Below are 19,271 nucleotides of genomic sequence, written 5' to 3' on the forward strand. Positions count from 1 at the left end.
ACACTATTAAGTCTATATACCTATGTGAGCGCATGTGTGTATGTGTAAGAGTTTATGTAAAAAATAAAAATGAAGCTATATGGAATACAGAGAACTTGTTGAAACATTCATACATCTGCCAGCAAGCTTGCTGACAGTTTGGGGCTTTTTAATATATTTACACAGCTGTAATACACACACTTTTATAGGGAACATTTTCCATCATTAACTTTCCAACAGGTTAAGAGGGTTATTCATAGATATACCTACATACAATGAACCAAATTCTGTAATGGTGTAAATCAAGAGTCACTCTGTTAAAATCAATTGCTTTTTTTTTTTTTTTTTTTTTTTTTTTTTTCCCATTTTCTTATTTTCTGGGTGGCTTTTACCTGTTAATAGCAAGTAATTTGTCCCCTGTGTATCCTGAGATCACAGCACAACTACTGACCTTTTGTACCCAGCAGATAATCTGCGTTTGTTTCTGTGTCACAGTGGTGGAAACGGCCTGCCTGCTCCCAGCACTCTCTCTGGTCATATGCCTTGGCTGATAAGATGATCAGAATCAATCCTCCTGAAATCAATGTCCAAAGGCTGTCCCCAGAACTGTTTTTAATTTGCAAGGGCTGACTATCTCACCAGCATCTAAAAAAAGTCTCAAAAATCCCCAGAATTTGTTCTTCTGATCTAGAGCCCACATACAGGCTTGAGCCATACCTGGAAAAAGACGTCATTAAAATGTGGCTTGTCACAAAGGACAAAATTCATCTTAATTCTGCAAATGGAAATTTTTTATATCTGTGCTGCAGTCAATAGAAAATGATGCAAGATTTCTGCTGCCTTCACGGAGACTGGAATTTGTTCTTTGTTGAGTAGCTTCTTTTAACTAATAAGGTTGGACAAGTTTTTAAAGCAAACTTTCTGTTTCAGCACTGTCAGGAGATTTTTAAAAGCTACCTTGTCTCTTGTCTTAATCTAGCAGCATTATGGCTATGGGATGCTCTCTCAGCAACTGCTGCTCTCCCATTTCTCTCCACTGCAAGAAAGTCAAGGAATAAGGAGAAGCTGGGAATGACTATGTAATGCTGTAGATACAGGACTTTCCACAGAGACTAAACTGCATTTTTTTATACAATTGCATTAAACCAATTATGCAGAAGAAAATAAACAAAGTCGTCTAAATAACCTGGTACAAATTCCTGCAATACATGAGTGAATAAGCAGACTGCGAGTTTAAAACTTGGATGCTGCCTAAACTGAATGACATCCCTATCAAAGCAACTTTTTTTTTTTGCGAACATTGGTTACAAAACAGTAGGTTCCCACATCATGAAACATTCCCTGTCATTGCAGGACAATCTGCAAAATAAACATAGAAATCACTGAAGTGCATTAGACTGGAAACTACATTCTATATGGGCCAGATTTCACATATTTCTGCTTTACCAGACAGAGCTACAAACTGACTCACACTTTATGTTTCCCAATAGTTGGACTAAGCTTTAAATAGGTTGCTAGCCAGGTAGAGCCAAGTCTGAGCAGTCTGACTGGCCATGGGTCTGCATGTCGGGCTGCTGCCCACAGCTGGGTCTACTCCAAAGTACTCCAAAGCCCTGCTTTTGAGGTCCATGACATCATGACTGAGCAGAATACCCTGCATGAAGATGTCCCCATGACCTGGTTACACATCTGTTTCTGCTACATACAAAGGAAGAGGGAGGATTTCCAAAGGCAAAGTTACTAAAGTCCATCATAAGGTGCTAAAAAATGCAACCATAAATTCCCTCAGTGATATTGTTAACTGAGTGAGAAATTCTTCATGTCACGTTTTTGCATAGCACTGCCTTATATAATGTTACAGACTGTAGTCCTGATTATCTTAATCTTAATCATACATCAGTAACTGTTTTCAAATAGGATGCATTTTGATGTCTTGTGTGCATTGGACTGACTACTGTAGGTCTCTGCAGGATTACCAAAAATAAAAATTACAAAAAAAAAAAAAAATAGTGTAGGTTGCAGAAATTAGAGTAGAAATGCCCCTCTCTGGAAGTTTTTGCCACAAGTTCAGATATAAACAAAGCCAAAGGGGCTCAATATAAATCAAGTTATTTTTCTATTACTTCAGTAAGACAGGGGCTCAACAGCTATCTCAGCCTTATTTTATAAGCCATAACCTGGAACTAGTTTAAATCTACTTTCATGCAGTTGGCAGTTCATGAAACAGCTTTATTGAGATGGAAAATTTTCCTGTTGAGTTCTTTACCTTCTAGGTATAAAAAAAAAAGTAGTCTTATAAAAAGTAGTTCTTGCTTTTGAATCTTCTGTCTTTGCCATTCTTCAAGTCTGACAAACAAATGGCAGCTTTTGAAAATTTGGCCTCTTTCTGTACCATCAAAGATACATAGACTTTTGCACCTACTTACAATCACACATGCACTATCAGTGGGGAGAATACTGAATTTTTCTCCCTGTCTCTGTTACTCACTCTCTCACTCTCTTATTTTCCTCTGCTTTTCAATTTCTTACAGTTTACATTTATGCACAAGGGCCATGGAGGTGTAACATTTGGCATCCAGAGCACTGCTGAACACTTATTGCTGTACAACTTACTCCTTATTCCTGCCGTAAATAATTTGGAACCCGTGTAATAATGTCCTTCATTTATACCATGGAAGTCCCAGTAAATATGAAGGTCCTTCTATTCTAAATGTTGTTTAAATAGACTGTAGCCGTGTGGAACAACACAACACAAGGAACCTGGAGACAATATAGCTTTGTCAATATGCTATTTGCCTCATTAGCCTTGATAACGTCTTTCATGGGCAAACTCTGTGCTGTAGTGCTTCTTGTCTGGGGGCATGTACAGACCTGGTGAGGACTTCGACCTAGCGCAGTGTGGCAGGTGGCATGTTGGTAGATACAGTTCCTGGCACAAAATTGTTTACAATCTGAATAGGTAAGACAGATAAATGGTGTGTGGAGAACAGAGGCACAAGAAGCAGAACATCTACTGCCACAGCCATCAACTTGCTCCTGAGATCGACGCATTGTGCGCAGCTTGGCTGCCCACCAGGGCACAGCAAGCAACAAACAGCCCTGAGAACAACATGTGAGTTGTGAAACACAACTCAGTAAGGCACGCTCACACCCTTCCTAATTACTGTGCTCAAATAGTCTCATGAGTGGAGTATTGTTCACATCAGCACTCAAAGGAAACAAATATAAGCCATTCTTGTTTCAACAGCTCCTGGCTATAAGCCTAATAAGAGATAGCTTTGTGCAATAGCAGGTCTGGGTTACCCATGAGGACTCCTGTCTTGCTGCATTGCTACTGAACCTGATTGTAGAGAAGAAATCTACCAGAGCAGGGATTTATCATCCCAGGCAGCTGATACGCTAGAGTTCATAAGCTCAGGTATAAATTCCTGCAGATAGGAGAATTATATTGTTCCCTAGCTGGAATGCAGACAGTGTGTCCTAGCTGAGGTTTGCTTTGCTCCTTGCCGACAGGTGTAAGGCAGCATGCAAAATGGATACTGTGCAGGCTGACAACATTGCAGCAGCAGATGAGTACTATGATAAACACAAAACACTGGATAATCACCTCTCTAGTACACTGCATTCCTGCTCAAGAATTACCTCTTCACATTAGGTACAAAATTTTACCAAACTCCCTAGTTTTCTGCTCTCCCAGGCTTGATTTGAACTTTAAATATGTATTCTGAAAGGTTCACAGTAATATAAACATGTGAAGAATATAATTCATTTCATAGAATTTAGTCATCAGCTGTACATGTGTAGTTCTGCTTCAAGAAATGTGAACTACAGATCAACAGAACTCTTATGGTTCTCATTTATTACCCTATTACTACTGTCGAATAAGAGTAATCACATTACTAAGAGCTTTCTCTGACACCAGAAAAAAAATTATGAGGGCCTAATTGTTAGTCATCACAAAAACTGAAATTGAAAAAGAGAAATTGAGAAAGCAAAATACTTTCTAATATTTATTTTGATGGGGAAAAGTGGTCTGTTCAGAATACATGCCATATCAGCAGAAGAAAAAAAAAAAAAGATATTTACAGTAGCACAGAAGTAAGAAAAGCTGCCAGTATTCAGCTGAGCATCTAATTTGTGTGCGTGGAAGTACGATCCACTGGGTGCAATTGGACTGCTAAGGAGAATATGAAAAATAGCACAGTCCTCTCTGAATGAATAAGGAGTTTCTTTGAAGCTTGAATGTGACACGTAGTGCAGAGCTCAACATAAGCAAAAATCAATTCTCAGATTATTCTTCTTCCTAACTTTGGATAAACTTTAAAGGAAAGCTGAAAAAAAGCATGTACAGACAGGTCCACAACCATTCCTGGCCTCTTTATGCTTCCAGGAACAGGCAAAAACAGCCAACACAGAGAAATACCCTGGCAAACAGACAGAATGTTACCTCCATTTTTTTATCCCTCTCAACTACCTTGAGGGATTGACCCTTGGGAGATGGTACTGCCTCATAAACCTCCCAGCTGAGTAATTGTCCCCTGGGGAATATTAATGAGTCATTTCAATAAGAACAGAGACGAGGTTGCTCTGCTTCACACACCAGCAGCTCCAGGCTCAGAAAAACATAGAAATGTGTGTTGTTCCTTTTCTCCTCTATTCTCCTCCAACCAAGACATTCCTGCTGCACCTGACAAGTGAGAGCCTGCAAATACAAAAAAAAAAAAAAAAAAAAAAAAAACAGTAGGAAACCCTGGGTTACTTACCTGGGGAAACCCCCAGTTAGAATAAGGCCTCTTGATCACTGCTCAAGCAAAACTCAAGGAGTTTTAACCTCAAAGAGTTAATTCTTGCAATGGGACCTGGATTTGTTGACACCGTTGGGATCTGCATGTGCTGAAGACTTGGTTCAGCATGTTGCTAGACTAGGCAATTGCACAGTGTCATCTGCCCTTGGACATGAGCAGAGTACTGTTCTTGCCTGCCCTATAGGCCATATCCTTTTCAGACCCAAGTCTTTGTAGGAAACAGTCCAGTGGTTGAATGCCTTTGAAAGCCATGGGGCAGTAGTTTTGAATATGAAATGTTATGCTCTGTGGTGAAAAGAGTTTCAGGGAAAGTTTATTCACCTTTATTCGTGTTTAATTGGAAAAAGAAATGCATAGTGTCATGTTTTGATTACCTAAATGCTGCAGCTGCATGAAGAAAAGAGATTTGCCCAGCAGCAGGAGGTTTCACAGACTCTTCCCACCACTTTGAGCCATATCCAAACTGAATTCAGTACTTGTGATCCTCTTCTCAGTGTTGTTATGAGGTAATGGTTCTCTTAATCTAAATCTCATCTTTCCAGCTGCAGTTTTTGTATTTTCCTCTGACTATACTAGTCACATGAGATCGAAGAACATGAGAGTTTAGTAAATCTTTCAGAGTTTCAGATTACAAAGGGTGGAATTTGTTTAACTGGTTGATTTAAGTTATATATGTTCTGCAGTTCACACTGAAGAGAGTAACACTAACAACAGAAAGAAAACGTGCTGTGAGAAATACTCAGTTTATTAACCTCTTCTAGTTTTCACTTGCAAGAGCTGAGATGGATAAACTATACTACAGATAGTAAAGTAAAAGAGAGCCTCTCTGTTTATTTCTCTCCTTCTCTATCCTTGCTCAAATTATATATATTTATATATTCTTTTATATGTTTAAATATTCATTTATGCTTATTATCTTTATTTAAGTAACACTCTAATAAGGGTAGTTGTTCTTGTTATAAATCAAATGCCATTGATTTATACTGCTCTATCACTTTTGAGGGGACATCAGCTGTGGACTTTATTAGTTTTAAGTGTGAACTCTTATTTTTGTAGCACAGGGAACAGTGAGTCCTTGATTGGGCCTGACATCCCTATGTGCCTGTGAATGAATGCATGTGTAGATGTTTACAGATGTGCAAGTGATCCTCTGTTAAACATATCTTGCCATGAACTTTTCTAAGAATTAGGTGGCTGCCCAAACTCTGTAAGCCTCCCATCATTTGTACAACCTCTCTCAGTATGATCCAAAGGCAAATTTTCTTCCTTGGAAATAGAGCACTAATTACTTGCCCAGAAAAGAAATTAATGACTCATCAATGGTAATCAACAGGTCCTAGTTGGAGATAGCCGATCCTGAGAAGTGTCATCTCTGTCAGGCTATAATTTCCATTCTGTATTTGAGGGGATTTGTAAGTTGAGGTTTTTGGTGTTTTGCTTTTTGTTTGTGGTGCTGGAAAATCATATTAAATATCATGTGGCTGTGAATCTATCTCACAAGGTGTCTCACTACTCTCCCTGGTGGTTTGGGTATACTGGAAGCACACCTGCTGGGAGTGAGGTACAAGTTCCAGAGCCACAACTCTGACAACTCTGGTCCTGGCCTTGCCTCTGCCCGTTAACAAACTTGTGTCAGCACTAAGTAAAAGCAAGAGCATAATGTTTGCATCACAGTATGTCAAAACACTACTTTGCAAAACAATTCTGCTAAGCATAATTGCAATGCTTTCATAATGCATTATTATGTATGGTATCAGAGCAACATCATACAAGGAGGCATATTCAGTTTTGTTGAGTATAAAGATGAGAATGTGAAAAGGAGAAGGGCTTAATTTCTAACATCTCCTCTGAAATTGAGGAAAGCCACAATGGCAGTCATTAAACATGAAGATAAGCTTATTTCAAAGTTCTTGTGTTATATTCAGTGAAATCAAATGGTCCATTGTTAAGGGCTCAAACACAGTCATGAGTCACAGTATTCTTCTTCCACTTCTCATAAGAGTGGGGTTTATGCTATTATATTATCTGTGTAATATAATAATATTATCAATGTAAAAATTCTAAGCAGTAATTTTCTGTCAAAAGTATTTTGATATTTGATGAGCACAGATCTCATTCTATTTATAGTGTCAAATGAATCTGCAGTCTGGAGTTGCAATGAAGACAAATAAGGTACCTTTTGTTGTGGCCCTTTTGGTCAAAAACAGTTCATCAGTACATCTCTATTTTCTGAGATCACTAGCTGCCAAGAGCTCAAAGGAGGCAAAGCACAATTCTCTGATTTTATGCAAGCTTGAAGAACCACAACATAAAGCATAACTGCAATGGATCACATTAAATCTATTTGAAGATAACAAGAATTTGCAAGGGCTGTACTTCCTTCTGGGCCCGAGAAGTCTATAAGCATATCTGTGTATCTATTTCCATGAGACCAAAGCACTGTTCACACCAAAGACTTACCATGACCACATCCTACTCACTGCATATGGCTAAATTTCTCTGATTATTATTTTACATATTATAGAAGAACCAGCAAATAGTAGGGAGAAAGAGTGCAAGGAAGAATCAGGAAGAAAAAAAAAAGTTTTATGATCCCTTCATCTGAAACACTTCAAAAGACCTTTGAACATTTCCAGAGAAGAGCTTAGAACAGTCACCAAAGGAGCAGTTTCCAAAAAGTTTCTGGTGTGTGAAGGGAAACAGGACTTTGCATATTCCTTTTAAATAAGCAGGATAGCCACAAAGATGCTCTGTTCCACAGTGAGCTTGAATTTATTTTCCTATTGGGTCCTATCCAAAGGCTATTTCATGCCATGGAAAGATTACCACTGATCCTAATTCCATTGGATGTTGTCCTTAGTTCCCAGTCAGTGGTTCCCCATTGCACTTTTCTTAATGGAATACTTTCAGAGGAAGTTACGGCCACCTTCTACCTCATCACAGGTTTGACTCTCACATAACAGTGGTTCCCAGAGATACAGAAAGGGAACAGTGGCATTCTCTAACCACTTTTTGCCCATATAGATAAATCTGGTTCAAGCATTATTTTCCATGCAGGCTGTAAAGTATTGTAAGACAGAGATTTTGAAATCAGCAAATCTTTCAGTAGCTATAATTTCATATTTACGACTTTACTCTCTGAGATGTCAGAAAGTACTTACATATATATTTAAGCAGAATAGTGATTGCATTGAGTTAAGTACATATGTAAGAACTTTGCTGGTTGAATCCTAAAGATAGAATACATAAAGGAATAATATATCTAGTATATAAAGAAGTCCAATATACAAAGAAATAATGACAGTATCCAAAATCCTTTGGTCTCCAGCTCAGAAGTAAGCAAACTTGGAAATGTACAATAAAAATAATTCCTGGGTTCAACTCATCTTTTATTGTGGATGAAAACACTAGTAATACTGAATCAGTGATGTAAAACAAGGAACCTGATATCTAATTTAGGGCAAGATGCCAGATGTGAGGAAAATATTTTGAGAGAATGGTTATTCAGGAGGCAAGGGTAATATGACAGATGATTTTGAATCTTTCAGAACATGTTTATTTTTTTACCACATGAATCTAAATCACATACATAGCAGTGATTCTGTTAGCTCTTTGCCCAGCAATGTCATAAGCAGCTGCAGGGACTGAGCAGCGCACACGGAGCTCTGCATACGTCACGAGAGGAGAGTACAGCGACACATTAGCAGGAGATAGGCTCTGGCAGTTCCAAAGGAGCAGTCACATCCCTTACACCAGGGAGCTAAGTCCTCACAGCAAGACCTCACAGCTCTAAAGAATATCTTGTATAAAGTCACATGATTTAAACTTTCCACAATATATGTTTGCCAGCAAGACTGTGATTTATTGAAGGGAAAGGACTGGGAAGTCCTTACTGTTTTGGAGGAGTGAGTCTGTTTCCCAAACAGCTTTTTTTCAAGATATGTGGACAGCCAGAAAACCTGAAGTATTGCACTGGTCAACAGTAGCTAGGAAATTTGAAGTAAAGACTGCCACTGAGTCCTTGGTTAACCCTTTCTTTGATGCCCTGGGATCATAAGGCATATGCCTTCGTGTATCATGACAGAGGACCTACTAATGGTGTAAATTCAGCAGGTATGCATCTGGGATGAATTTGGTCCAAGGCACAATTAATGCCAGAATCCTGCCCATCATATTGCAGTTTTCCTCTATCACTAGTCCTTGTCATATCATTAATCATCTGCGTGGAATGACTTAAACATTCTTTCACTGCATAATACTGTCCTGCATGACATCCTGGTGGTCAAATTGGGGGGAAAAAAAATGGATTTGATGTATGGACCACTTGCTAGGTAAGAAACTGGCTGGATGGTCACACTCAGAGATTTGTGGTCAGTGGATCAATGTCCAAGTGGAGACCAAGTAACAAGTGGTGTTCCTCAGGGACAGGTGTTGGGACCAGTGCTGTTTAGCATCATTTTAGGAAGATGAACAGTGGGATCAAACGAAATCTCAGCAAGTTTGCAGACAACACCAAGCTGTGTGGTGCAGTTGACACGCTAGAGGGAAGGGATACTATCCAGAGGGACTGGACGGGCTTGAGAGATGGGCCCATGCCAACCTCATGAAGTTCAGCAAGGCCAAGTGCACGGTCCTGCATCTGGGTCAGGACAATCTCAAGCACAGATACAGGTTGGGAGGAGAATGGCTTGAGAGCAGACCTGATGAGAAGGATTTGGAGGTTAATGTAATATTCAGCATGAGCTGGCAGTGTGTGCTCTCCAGAGAGAGATGTCCCTGCCTAAAACAGGGGTTAGAACTAGATGACCTTAATAGTGCCTTCCAACCCAAACTATTCTGTGATTCCATAAAAGATGAATATATGATCAAATAAAGTATGTCCTTAATAATATGCCTGCTGCATCTATCCTACATTCCACCCATCTGTTACAAACCTAGTTTATGAAAAAAATGGAAAAAAAAAAATACTTCCTGGAAGCCTAAATAGTCAGAACTTGGCCGTATTTTGTCTAGTCACATCTGTGTTTTGATACCTATCTGTCTTCTTACTAACCCAAGATACATCCATGGGAGACCTAGAATGAAAATATTCCAGAGCCACAGCTGATTATCTTTCTTGATGTCAGAAACAAGAGGCATATAACAACATAGAAGTCTGGGAATGGCAGAGCACCACAAAGTGGGAGAAATTACAGCCTTTGCTTTGCGATTGCCAGCTAGGAGCCTCAGTGGGTCAGTAATCTGAATGTTTATTTATGCAAAGCAGATCTGTGAGGAACCACACGTCTTCATGCTAAGTTCAGTGTCAGAGCCAAATGATATCTTGTCACTTTAGGAATAGGAGGGGAAGTAGCAAAAGTGCTACAGAAAAAAAAACCTGGGAAATGCTACTCTAATAAATTCTGCTGCAGTATTCCATCTGCTCCAATGGGAAATCTATGCTGTCATAAATCTCAGTGTTGCTGCTGGAGAAACTGAGGGCATGCAACCCAAATTTGTATATACTGTGTTGTGAGAACTACATAATAGGACTAAGACATTAATTTGGCAATGTCTGATTATTTTCTAGTAGGGAGTATTTCTTTAGAATGTTTTTCTCACCTTTAATTAATTCATTACATGAGCTGTAGGTGATGAGGTTTGTTACAAACAGCTACCACAAATATTGACAAAGAAATTGACTTGTGTTCACTCACTGTGTGTAGCTGCTGAGTATAGTCATGTGCTTTCTATTCCTTCTGGTGGGCAGCATATTTGCAGCAGGAGAGATCTGAAGAAATCAACAGGCCTTGGACTCTCTCTTGGGGAAAGGCCAAGATGGAAGCTGAAAATAAACAGCTCTAAAGGACCTGGGGAAAAACTGAATCATTCCTGTCTGTGTCTTTCAAGTCCTGCCTGACTGAACAAGAGTTAACAATACCAAGATGTAATGTGATTAATTATGTTTGTTATTAAACTTTCTATTGACTAGAAATCACATTCATGAACAAGGACTCCTTAAAGGCAGCAAAAATAGACCAAAAGTGAGTCTCTGTTCTACGGAATGTCTAATATAATCTCTTTATTTCTACTCTCTACCTTCTCATCTGCACAAAGCACCTGCTAAATGTTACTTAGAACAGGAATAATCACATCGCAGGCCAGCTAATTTGCTTGCTCCCTGACAGTGTTCTTTCTGTCTTTCTTCTGTGTTTAGCAATGCCTTGTCAAATGTAACACAGAGCAATTCAAAAACAAATAGCAATGGACTGTCAGTTTAGCATTTGCTTTTTGTCAGAACCATTGATGTGCAGTTTATCCACAGAAATAATGTGGAAAATCTTGATATTCTTGTAGAATTAAAAAAAAAAGAGGAAAGCTGTTTTAACAGAACAGCCACTATTCAGAGAATGGCATAGCCCACCTAGAACTGGAACAGGAGCTAACACATATAGAGCATGCAGATATTTCATTAGTGAAAGTTTGAAAGTTTTTCCTGATTCATTTTAAAGGCCTTCCTTTTCATTTGATATCAGTTTTCACAATTTGCAGACCCAACGTTTGAAAAAATTCTATTTATCTATGGATAAAACTTCTTTATCTTTTTTTTGGATTTTGTATATATTCACATGTATTTGTTGGGACAGTAAATAGAACAGATAATGACACTAAAAATCAAGAAATGTCTCTAAGCAAGCAAGACTTGAATAACTAAAATGCAAACAAAAATCAGTCTCAGAGCTTTGTCTTCACTGTTCACAATTTTTGCATTTATTTAGTCCAAGAATTCAGTAATATCAGGTTTTAGTTGTAAGTATGTTCCAGAGAGAAAGATGTTCTCTCCCATATGTAGCTCCAGTAACTTGCTTACAGGCTTGTGAAGGTGTAAGACTGTATGTCCAGTTGGGCCAGGGCTTACAGGGGTTGTGGAACTGCAACTTACCCAAACCTCTTATAGTTAATGCTAACACCTACAAGAAGTAGATAAACAATACAGTGTTGAAGCCTGACATGGAATAAGCTTTCTCTACTTACCTCCTACATCTTTGGCCATCAAGGAGAAGAATAAAGGTCATTGTGAGAGGTGGCAGAATGGAAGACCAGGAACATCCCACAGTGCTCAGGAACTCCAGGTCGTAATAGCGAGGAAATGCTGTGGAAAACATTTTGGAATGTTCTGCTATAATAATTTGCAATCTCTTTTGAAATGCATTTGAAAACTGAACAATCTGCAACTTTGCCTTATGAGGTAGTTAAGAAGAAAGTTGAAAATAACCACTGATATTCTGATGGTATCATATTGGGATGGTCTCACACTGAGCGGGAGGCTTTGGCAAGGGCACAGTGAGCTATGACAGAGGGAGTTCAAACTTTTGCTTCATCCTGTAGAGTCACTGACTTCAAAGAAAAGATCTGCCTTGCTGAAACAAAGGAAAGGGATGCATGTGCATATCCATATTCCAGTATACATATAGGTCAGAAGAACTATAATAATACAAAGCACTTGACAACATCCACTCAAATATTTCACCTAAAGCAATGAAGAAAGATTAAGAGATGCATAAAGTGCTTTCTGGGAATTTTATTATGAGTTTTCACTGTTAAAATGTGAGTTTTCTCTGCAGTGAAGTAAGTGCACAGTCATGTGTCATAGCCATTGAGGAAAGCATGTTTTTATTTATCATTTTTATTACAGAGGAGATTCAGAAACAATGAGAACAGAAACAACATTCCATCTTGACCCTTCAAAGAAATGTAGACACTTCTTTCTGTCAGACAGACCCTGGGCACTCATTGAGTGAATGGAAGCTTTTACCTGCCACCCTGGCATCAGAGGTCTAAAGTGCATTCAGGCATCTCAGTGACATTTAAGACTTTGTTCTTGAAGATTTGAATCTGAATAAACATGAAGACAATTTGTATTCCATATCTAATCAGTCAGTACACAGGAAACCTAACTGCTACCAGACATAAAGCTGTGCACTCTGTGCACCTCAACATTGCAGTGCAGGGCATGGAAGACCTTTGATGGATCTAGATGTGCTAAGTCCTAAGCTAATACTTTTAAATTTTATTTCTTGTAATAGAACCACAAAGAAAAGGAACAGACAGGGTCTTTACTGTCAGCAGGGTTACACTCTATTTACCCACCACACTTGAACAGAAGACTTAAATTTATATTTTTAAGTCATCATCTTTGTCACAGGCAGATGTTCATAGAATCATTTTGGTCTTCAAGTGAAATACTCTGAGGACACAAATGAAGGCAAAGTTATGTTCACAGGATGAGAAATGTAATATTGACTTGAAAAAAACTCTACTGTCTCACTATACAACAGAAAATGTGGGGAAAAAAAAGGAGTGGAAAATATCAAGCTTGCTGAGAGTCAAAGTGACAGGATGACATAAAAAAAAAAAAGTTATGCACCAAGCTCTCTCTGTCATCTATATAAAGATTCTCAGCTATATGGTACTTCAAAGAAGTAATATCTTTGCCTAAGTAAAGAGTTAGTAGATGTACTGTATTCATAAAGGAGTCTATTCCCAAAGAGATCAAGAAAAAATCTCACTCCTGAAGGATAATTTTTGTGCTGATGCTGGGCTGTTTTTGTCTTACTCCTGTGGTATCCATAGCTAAAAGCTGAAAGCATTCCTTCTTAACCTCTTGCACCATATTTAGTCTACTACACCTACAGAGAAGGTCAAAGGGAGATAAATATGACTCAGGAAGGAAAGACTGAATCAGCAATGCAAACAAAAAAAAAATCTATTAAGGGGTAAAGAGATTGACCTTTAGACATCATAGCAACTGTAACAGAATGGAATAGTCATAAAGCTGTTTCACCAAATTATTTGATCTGAAAATGTCAAATCAAAATAGAATAAACTTTTTTTCTTTCATTTCTGAAATTCCTTGTTGCTGAAATAAATTAGCTCATTTGGACAAGTTTTAGTTAGGAACTTACACAAAAATTCCCACATTCATCACATGATAAATTCAGAGCAGTTTTGTAGTTAGTTATCTCCCAGACTATTTTTCAAATATAAATTTTGAGAGTAAATCCCAAAATAAAAGTTTTATAATGCTATGCATTATATATAAATGATTACATGCTTGAAAGTAGGAACTTTAATCTAAAATGAAAAATTATCTATACAGTGCAACAAAACTAATTCAACAGATGCAAAGCTGGACTTTAAAGCTGGGCCCCTCACTGCAAGAAAGACATTGAGGCCCTGGAACGTGTTCAAAGGAGGGCAACAAAGCTGGTGAGGGGTCTGGAACACAGGCCATATGAGGAGAGGCTGAAGGAGCTGGGAATGTTCAGCCTGGAGAAGAGGAGGCTCAGGGGAGACCTCATTGCTCTCTATAACTTCCTGAAGGGAGGTTGTAGTGAGCTGGGGGTCGGCCTCTTCTCTCGTGTCATTAGTGATAGGACCAGAGGGAATGGCTTCAAGCTACGGCAGGGGAGATTCAGGCTGGACATTAGGAAGTATTACTTTTCAGAAAGGGTGGTCAGGCACTGGAATGGACTGCCCAGGGAGGTGGTGGAGTCACCGAGCCTGGGGGTGTTCAAGGAAAGGCTGGATGTTGTGTTGAGGGACATGGTTTAGTGGGAGCTATTGGGAATAGGTGAACGGTTGGACTGGATGATCTTTTAGGTCTTTTCCAACCTTGGTGATTCTATGATTCTATGATTCTATGATTTAAAAGGTAAATTTAAAACTCTCAAAAATGTTATAGTGTCAACAATATTCAAACTAGAGTATGGTTTCCATGCAGGCAAATCCAAGTTGATTCCATAGCACTAGAGCACTTTATAGAGTCTGCCTTGAACTTGCTCCATACAAGTCACTTAATATCTGAAAATAGTATGCAAGTAAACAAGGAGTAAGGCCTACAAATGTTTGGTGCTATATAGAATCTTATTAGGAAATGACTCTTTCTATAAGTATCCCAAAATATAAACAAAATAGAGAATAACAGAATGAGATTGAGGAAGTTATTTGTCTAAAAGAGAAGCATATGACTGCAGCATAGCACCTAGTTCCCCTCACTTTCTAAGTTCGTAAGTTCAGGTCTCAAGTGTTTTGCTCATTTTACAGGCACATTCTTTTTGTCCAAACATAATTCTGATGCTTATTTTAAAAACAGTATTAAAACATCTTGCAATCAAAATACCTTTAAATGGTTTACATCTCAAATCCTTCTACCTGCCTAATGAGCAAACCACACTTTACACATGCTCGTGCTCCACCAGTGGACCAGTGGAGAGTCCCAGCTGTCTCTGCTTGTAAGAGACCAAATGATCCATGTAAAGAATTATGCATCCCTATCACCTGGGAAAGCTGTGCTCTTAAGAACACATGCCGTCTGTTTGTTTGGATGTTGTTTTATCTATCAAAATACCAGGGGCGACAGACTCCTAATATAACAAGAGAGAGGGTGTGCAGCTAGCACATGGGGCTAAGACAGCTTGTATTCCTTTTCCACCAAGGTGCAGTGCATAATGCTTTCAGGAAACATGCCAACTCTCTCATAATGGATAATTATTTTAGACTATTCTGTTGCCTATCAGTCTTGGATGTCATCTTAATGGCAGCTTGAGAGATCTGTGGTCTTCTACATAATAGGGCAGAGATGCTCATTCTTCTTTTTGTACTCTAACTAGGCTTTGGGGAATAATAGATGCAGCTGACTGACAGGCAAACTTTTTACCTCCTTTCCACTAATTCCCCTCCCACAAGAACTGCTGGGAAGGTATCCACTGTCTCAGTCAGCAAATATAACAGCTTTCCTGTACCCACAGAAGGAAAGCAAGATGATGGCCAGCTCAGTGAGACAGAGAAGAAAGGCAAGCACAACTCAAGAATCTGAAACTTTAACTATCCTTTTGATGGCTGGCTATTTGGCACAAATGAGAAGCTGCCTGTGAGAGACATGACTAATATCTTAGCACCAATGAACTTTTTGATCATTGTCACCTCTCTAATGCATGTTTTCATTGCGTGCTGAAAAGCTGCTGTCAGTGATTGAATCAGTAGGTCCAGTGCAATGGGACTATTTTTGAATTATTGACTTAAATCCAGGAGATAAATATTTTATCCTGAGCCTCTCTCTCCTTCTTAGTCTCTTGCCTCTGTTCTACTTTTCATTTGCTAACTCTTTCTGACAAAGAACATTTCCCAGAAAAGGCTTGTACAGTGCCCAGCCCATTCTGGTCTTGCTCTTGGCTAAGGCCTCAAGTTTCTAGCTTAATAAAATATTCAACACTGTGAATATCATCCTGATTTAAAGAGAAGCATTAAATGCTTTGCTTGCTTTTTTGAACATTTTACAATCCTTAAGGAAAGATGTCAGAAAATATAATTGTTATATTATTATTTTTTGTAATACTGTAAGCTTCAGTAAAGTCAGTTAAAGGTGCTAGAGAACACTCTGGGTATGTGTCAAGCAATGCCAGTAGCACCAGAGAAGGAAGCACATATAGCCCATTAACCAAGAACTGTGAGGAATAAAAGGCTGAAGGCATGATGCTGAGGTGAGAAGGCTACTGAAGGCATCCTTGCAGATGATCTTTTGTATTCAATGAGAAAAAGAAAGACTTCCAGTGAGAGGAAACAAAAGACCTGAACAGCAGGAATATTTTGGGACTGAAGCCAGGGAAAAGAGTCAGTAACAAAGACTGGTAATTTTGCATGAATTGCTGTTTTGTGTTGTAGAGCACCAGGACACAGCTGGTGTAGTGGTGAACCTGAGGATTTGTATTAACTGTATTGAAATGATAATGAAGTTTCTATTTTATGATTGCAGATGTTGGTGGATTATTGTTATTAAGCTTATTAGTGTAATAGTACAAATATGAGTTTCTCTTTGCTTACAGTCTTATTTGTTGTAGCATTGTGAAATTAAATTTAGATGGCTATTAAATAATTTAAAATATCACGGAAGGTCAGTTGAGGAGGAAAAAGCACAGAGCTGAAGGTAAAGATGTTCAAATGATTCAAATTCTTGAGAATTTGGAATAAACTTACTGCCTTCCACCGTTAGCTCAGGACATGGGATTAGCCTTTCTGCACAGTGATCTATCTCATGAGCAACAGAAGCAAGAGGGAGACCTGGGGATATGTTATGAATCATTAAAGAACAAACAGTGTTTTATTTTGCAAAGCAGTTTGTCACTTTACCTCATCTGGGGAAAAATAAAAAGCAACAAGCATCTAACAACTTGGGCCATCTAGACTTCTGGTTGCTGAATGCAAAGTATCTCAAAGCTGCCTGGATTTCAGAAAGGAAGCTCTGCAGGTCCGTGGTTGCAGAGAACTAGGCTGTGTCTGATTATCTCAGCAGAATACCAACACAGTAACCATGTTTGCAAATGTTATCTACCATGTGAGAGACATACTTTTTTCAGTCAGTATAGAGACCAGGATGTTTTTGTTTGTCTGTACAATATAAAGCACATGAAAGGAATGCACAAGGACACTAGATTTGTTATCGCAGTTTAGGTGTGTATCAAACACATTAAGATAATTCACTACCCTTATGAATTTGCAGTCTCTATGGACATTAGACAAAGGCTAAGTGATTGGCTTTCTCATCAAGGCTTGTGAAAGTACAATTATACTTACTTTAGTCATAAAAGCTCACCATATCGATCAGCATATATTGCTCCCGCAGTCGCTGAATAAGACGAATGGAATGCTAAAATGTGCACATATCAGAAAACATGATCACACTGGCCAATCGCTACCGATTTTATTAATTTTTTTAATCTCTTTGTTGCTTTAAATGCTCGGGCCTCATCTTTAACCCGGTGGCGAGCAAGACAAAAATCACTCTAAGCTGTCTAAACAGCTCCAGTGCCTTGGCTGACCTGAGGGCAGACAACAAGCATGGTTTACAGGAGCACAGAGCCTGACATACAGCAATCCCGTACTACTAAAGGCCACAGATAATTACTTTTGGATCTCTGCTGATAGAAAGGAATCCTGGAGCGGAGGGGGGACAGCCGGGAACTCCCCCAGCGCAATCCAGTTGCTGCCCCTCCCTGAGCAGTGGGATTTTCTGAGGCAGCACTGGTTGCCAAGTCATACATAGGCTTTTGAAGGCCAGACTCTTGAGTGCACCTCTCCAGGCCTGGGTGAGCGGCCTTTGGCAGCTGCCCAGTCAGTGACAGGTGGCAGGGCGCTGGCGGACAGCCGGGCCATGGACAGGGTGGGGGCTGCTCCCTCACATGGAAGCCCTGCAGCCCACAAAGACAACGGGAGCGAAGGCCGTTCTGGCTGACTAGCGTGGCTGCAGGCACTTGAACAAACGTGGTGCTGGATTTGGTGTCAGCTGAAGCCCTAAAGCACTGCCCAAGACACAACTTTCAGACAGCTCCTCTCACTGCTCCTATGTGTGATCAGCTGGCTAAGCCACTAAATCATGATAAATGATGTATTCTAGAGAGTGCTAGTTAGGTTTCTACTGTCAAAAAAGAGGGATAAGCTGGATTTAAGACCTTGAGAAAGTATTTTGAACTCTTGTATGTCTGTGTACATACTTTGAGACACATAAACAAAACAGACATTGTAAATCCAGTCCTTGGTAACCAGAAGATAAATATCTTCCACTTCCTTTTAAGCACAGTAATTGCAGGAGTCTTCAGCTGCTCTTTGCACACCATCCTCTCATGCAGAAACTTTATAATGACAAAACTCTAGAAAAATATCTGCTCTGATGCATGGCATTCTTTCTCATTTTTATTCATTACTTATTATTCATTCTTTCTTATTTTTATTAAATTTTTCTTCATTTTATTTCAGCTAAGAAGTTGATTGAAGTGTGAGAGCTGTAAGGTGCACAGAAAGGCCAATTAAACTTTTTATATAAAGTTGCAGCAGTTATCTATGCGCAGCCTTATGAATGTCTTATGCACATATGTACGTCAGTGTGAATGCATGCTATAAATATTTGTGCATTTATACAGAGGTGCATGCAAACTTTTAGCCCTCTTGAAAAGGCTGTGGTTTATTTTCCTACTTGAAGACAGTCAGAATAAAATAACCATTAATCTCCCAGCACAGCCTAGGCAGTGACAGAGTAAGCTCCTGTATTTTGCTGCCAACAAGCTTCCTGGGCTGAGAAGTCCGTTGCTTTCTTGTCCTCTTGGCTGAGCCTAACTATAGACATGCCAACAAGCATTAAGAGTTATGGAGCTTTCTGTTACGACACCTGACTCATCAAGGTACTAAACCACCTGCTCGATTTTGAGCATGGGATATATTTCATTATTCAGACACAATGTCAACTGCCATAGCTGAACAGGCATTGGATTAGTCAGAAAATGTAACTGGCTGCACTCACTATCTCATTTCACACAGACTACCAAATGGAGACAGCAAATAGCCATTGCTTTCCTGGCCTCTGTCTGAGCCAGCAGACAAGAAAGCATATTCTGTAAATCCATGTTCTCAGACTTTTTACATATTAATTTTAATTCAGGGCACGTTTCTGCTTCT

The sequence above is a fragment of the Tetrao urogallus genome (genome assembly GCF_951394365.1).
Source record: "Tetrao urogallus genome assembly, chromosome: 1".
Taxonomy (NCBI): Eukaryota; Metazoa; Chordata; class Aves; order Galliformes; family Phasianidae; genus Tetrao; species Tetrao urogallus.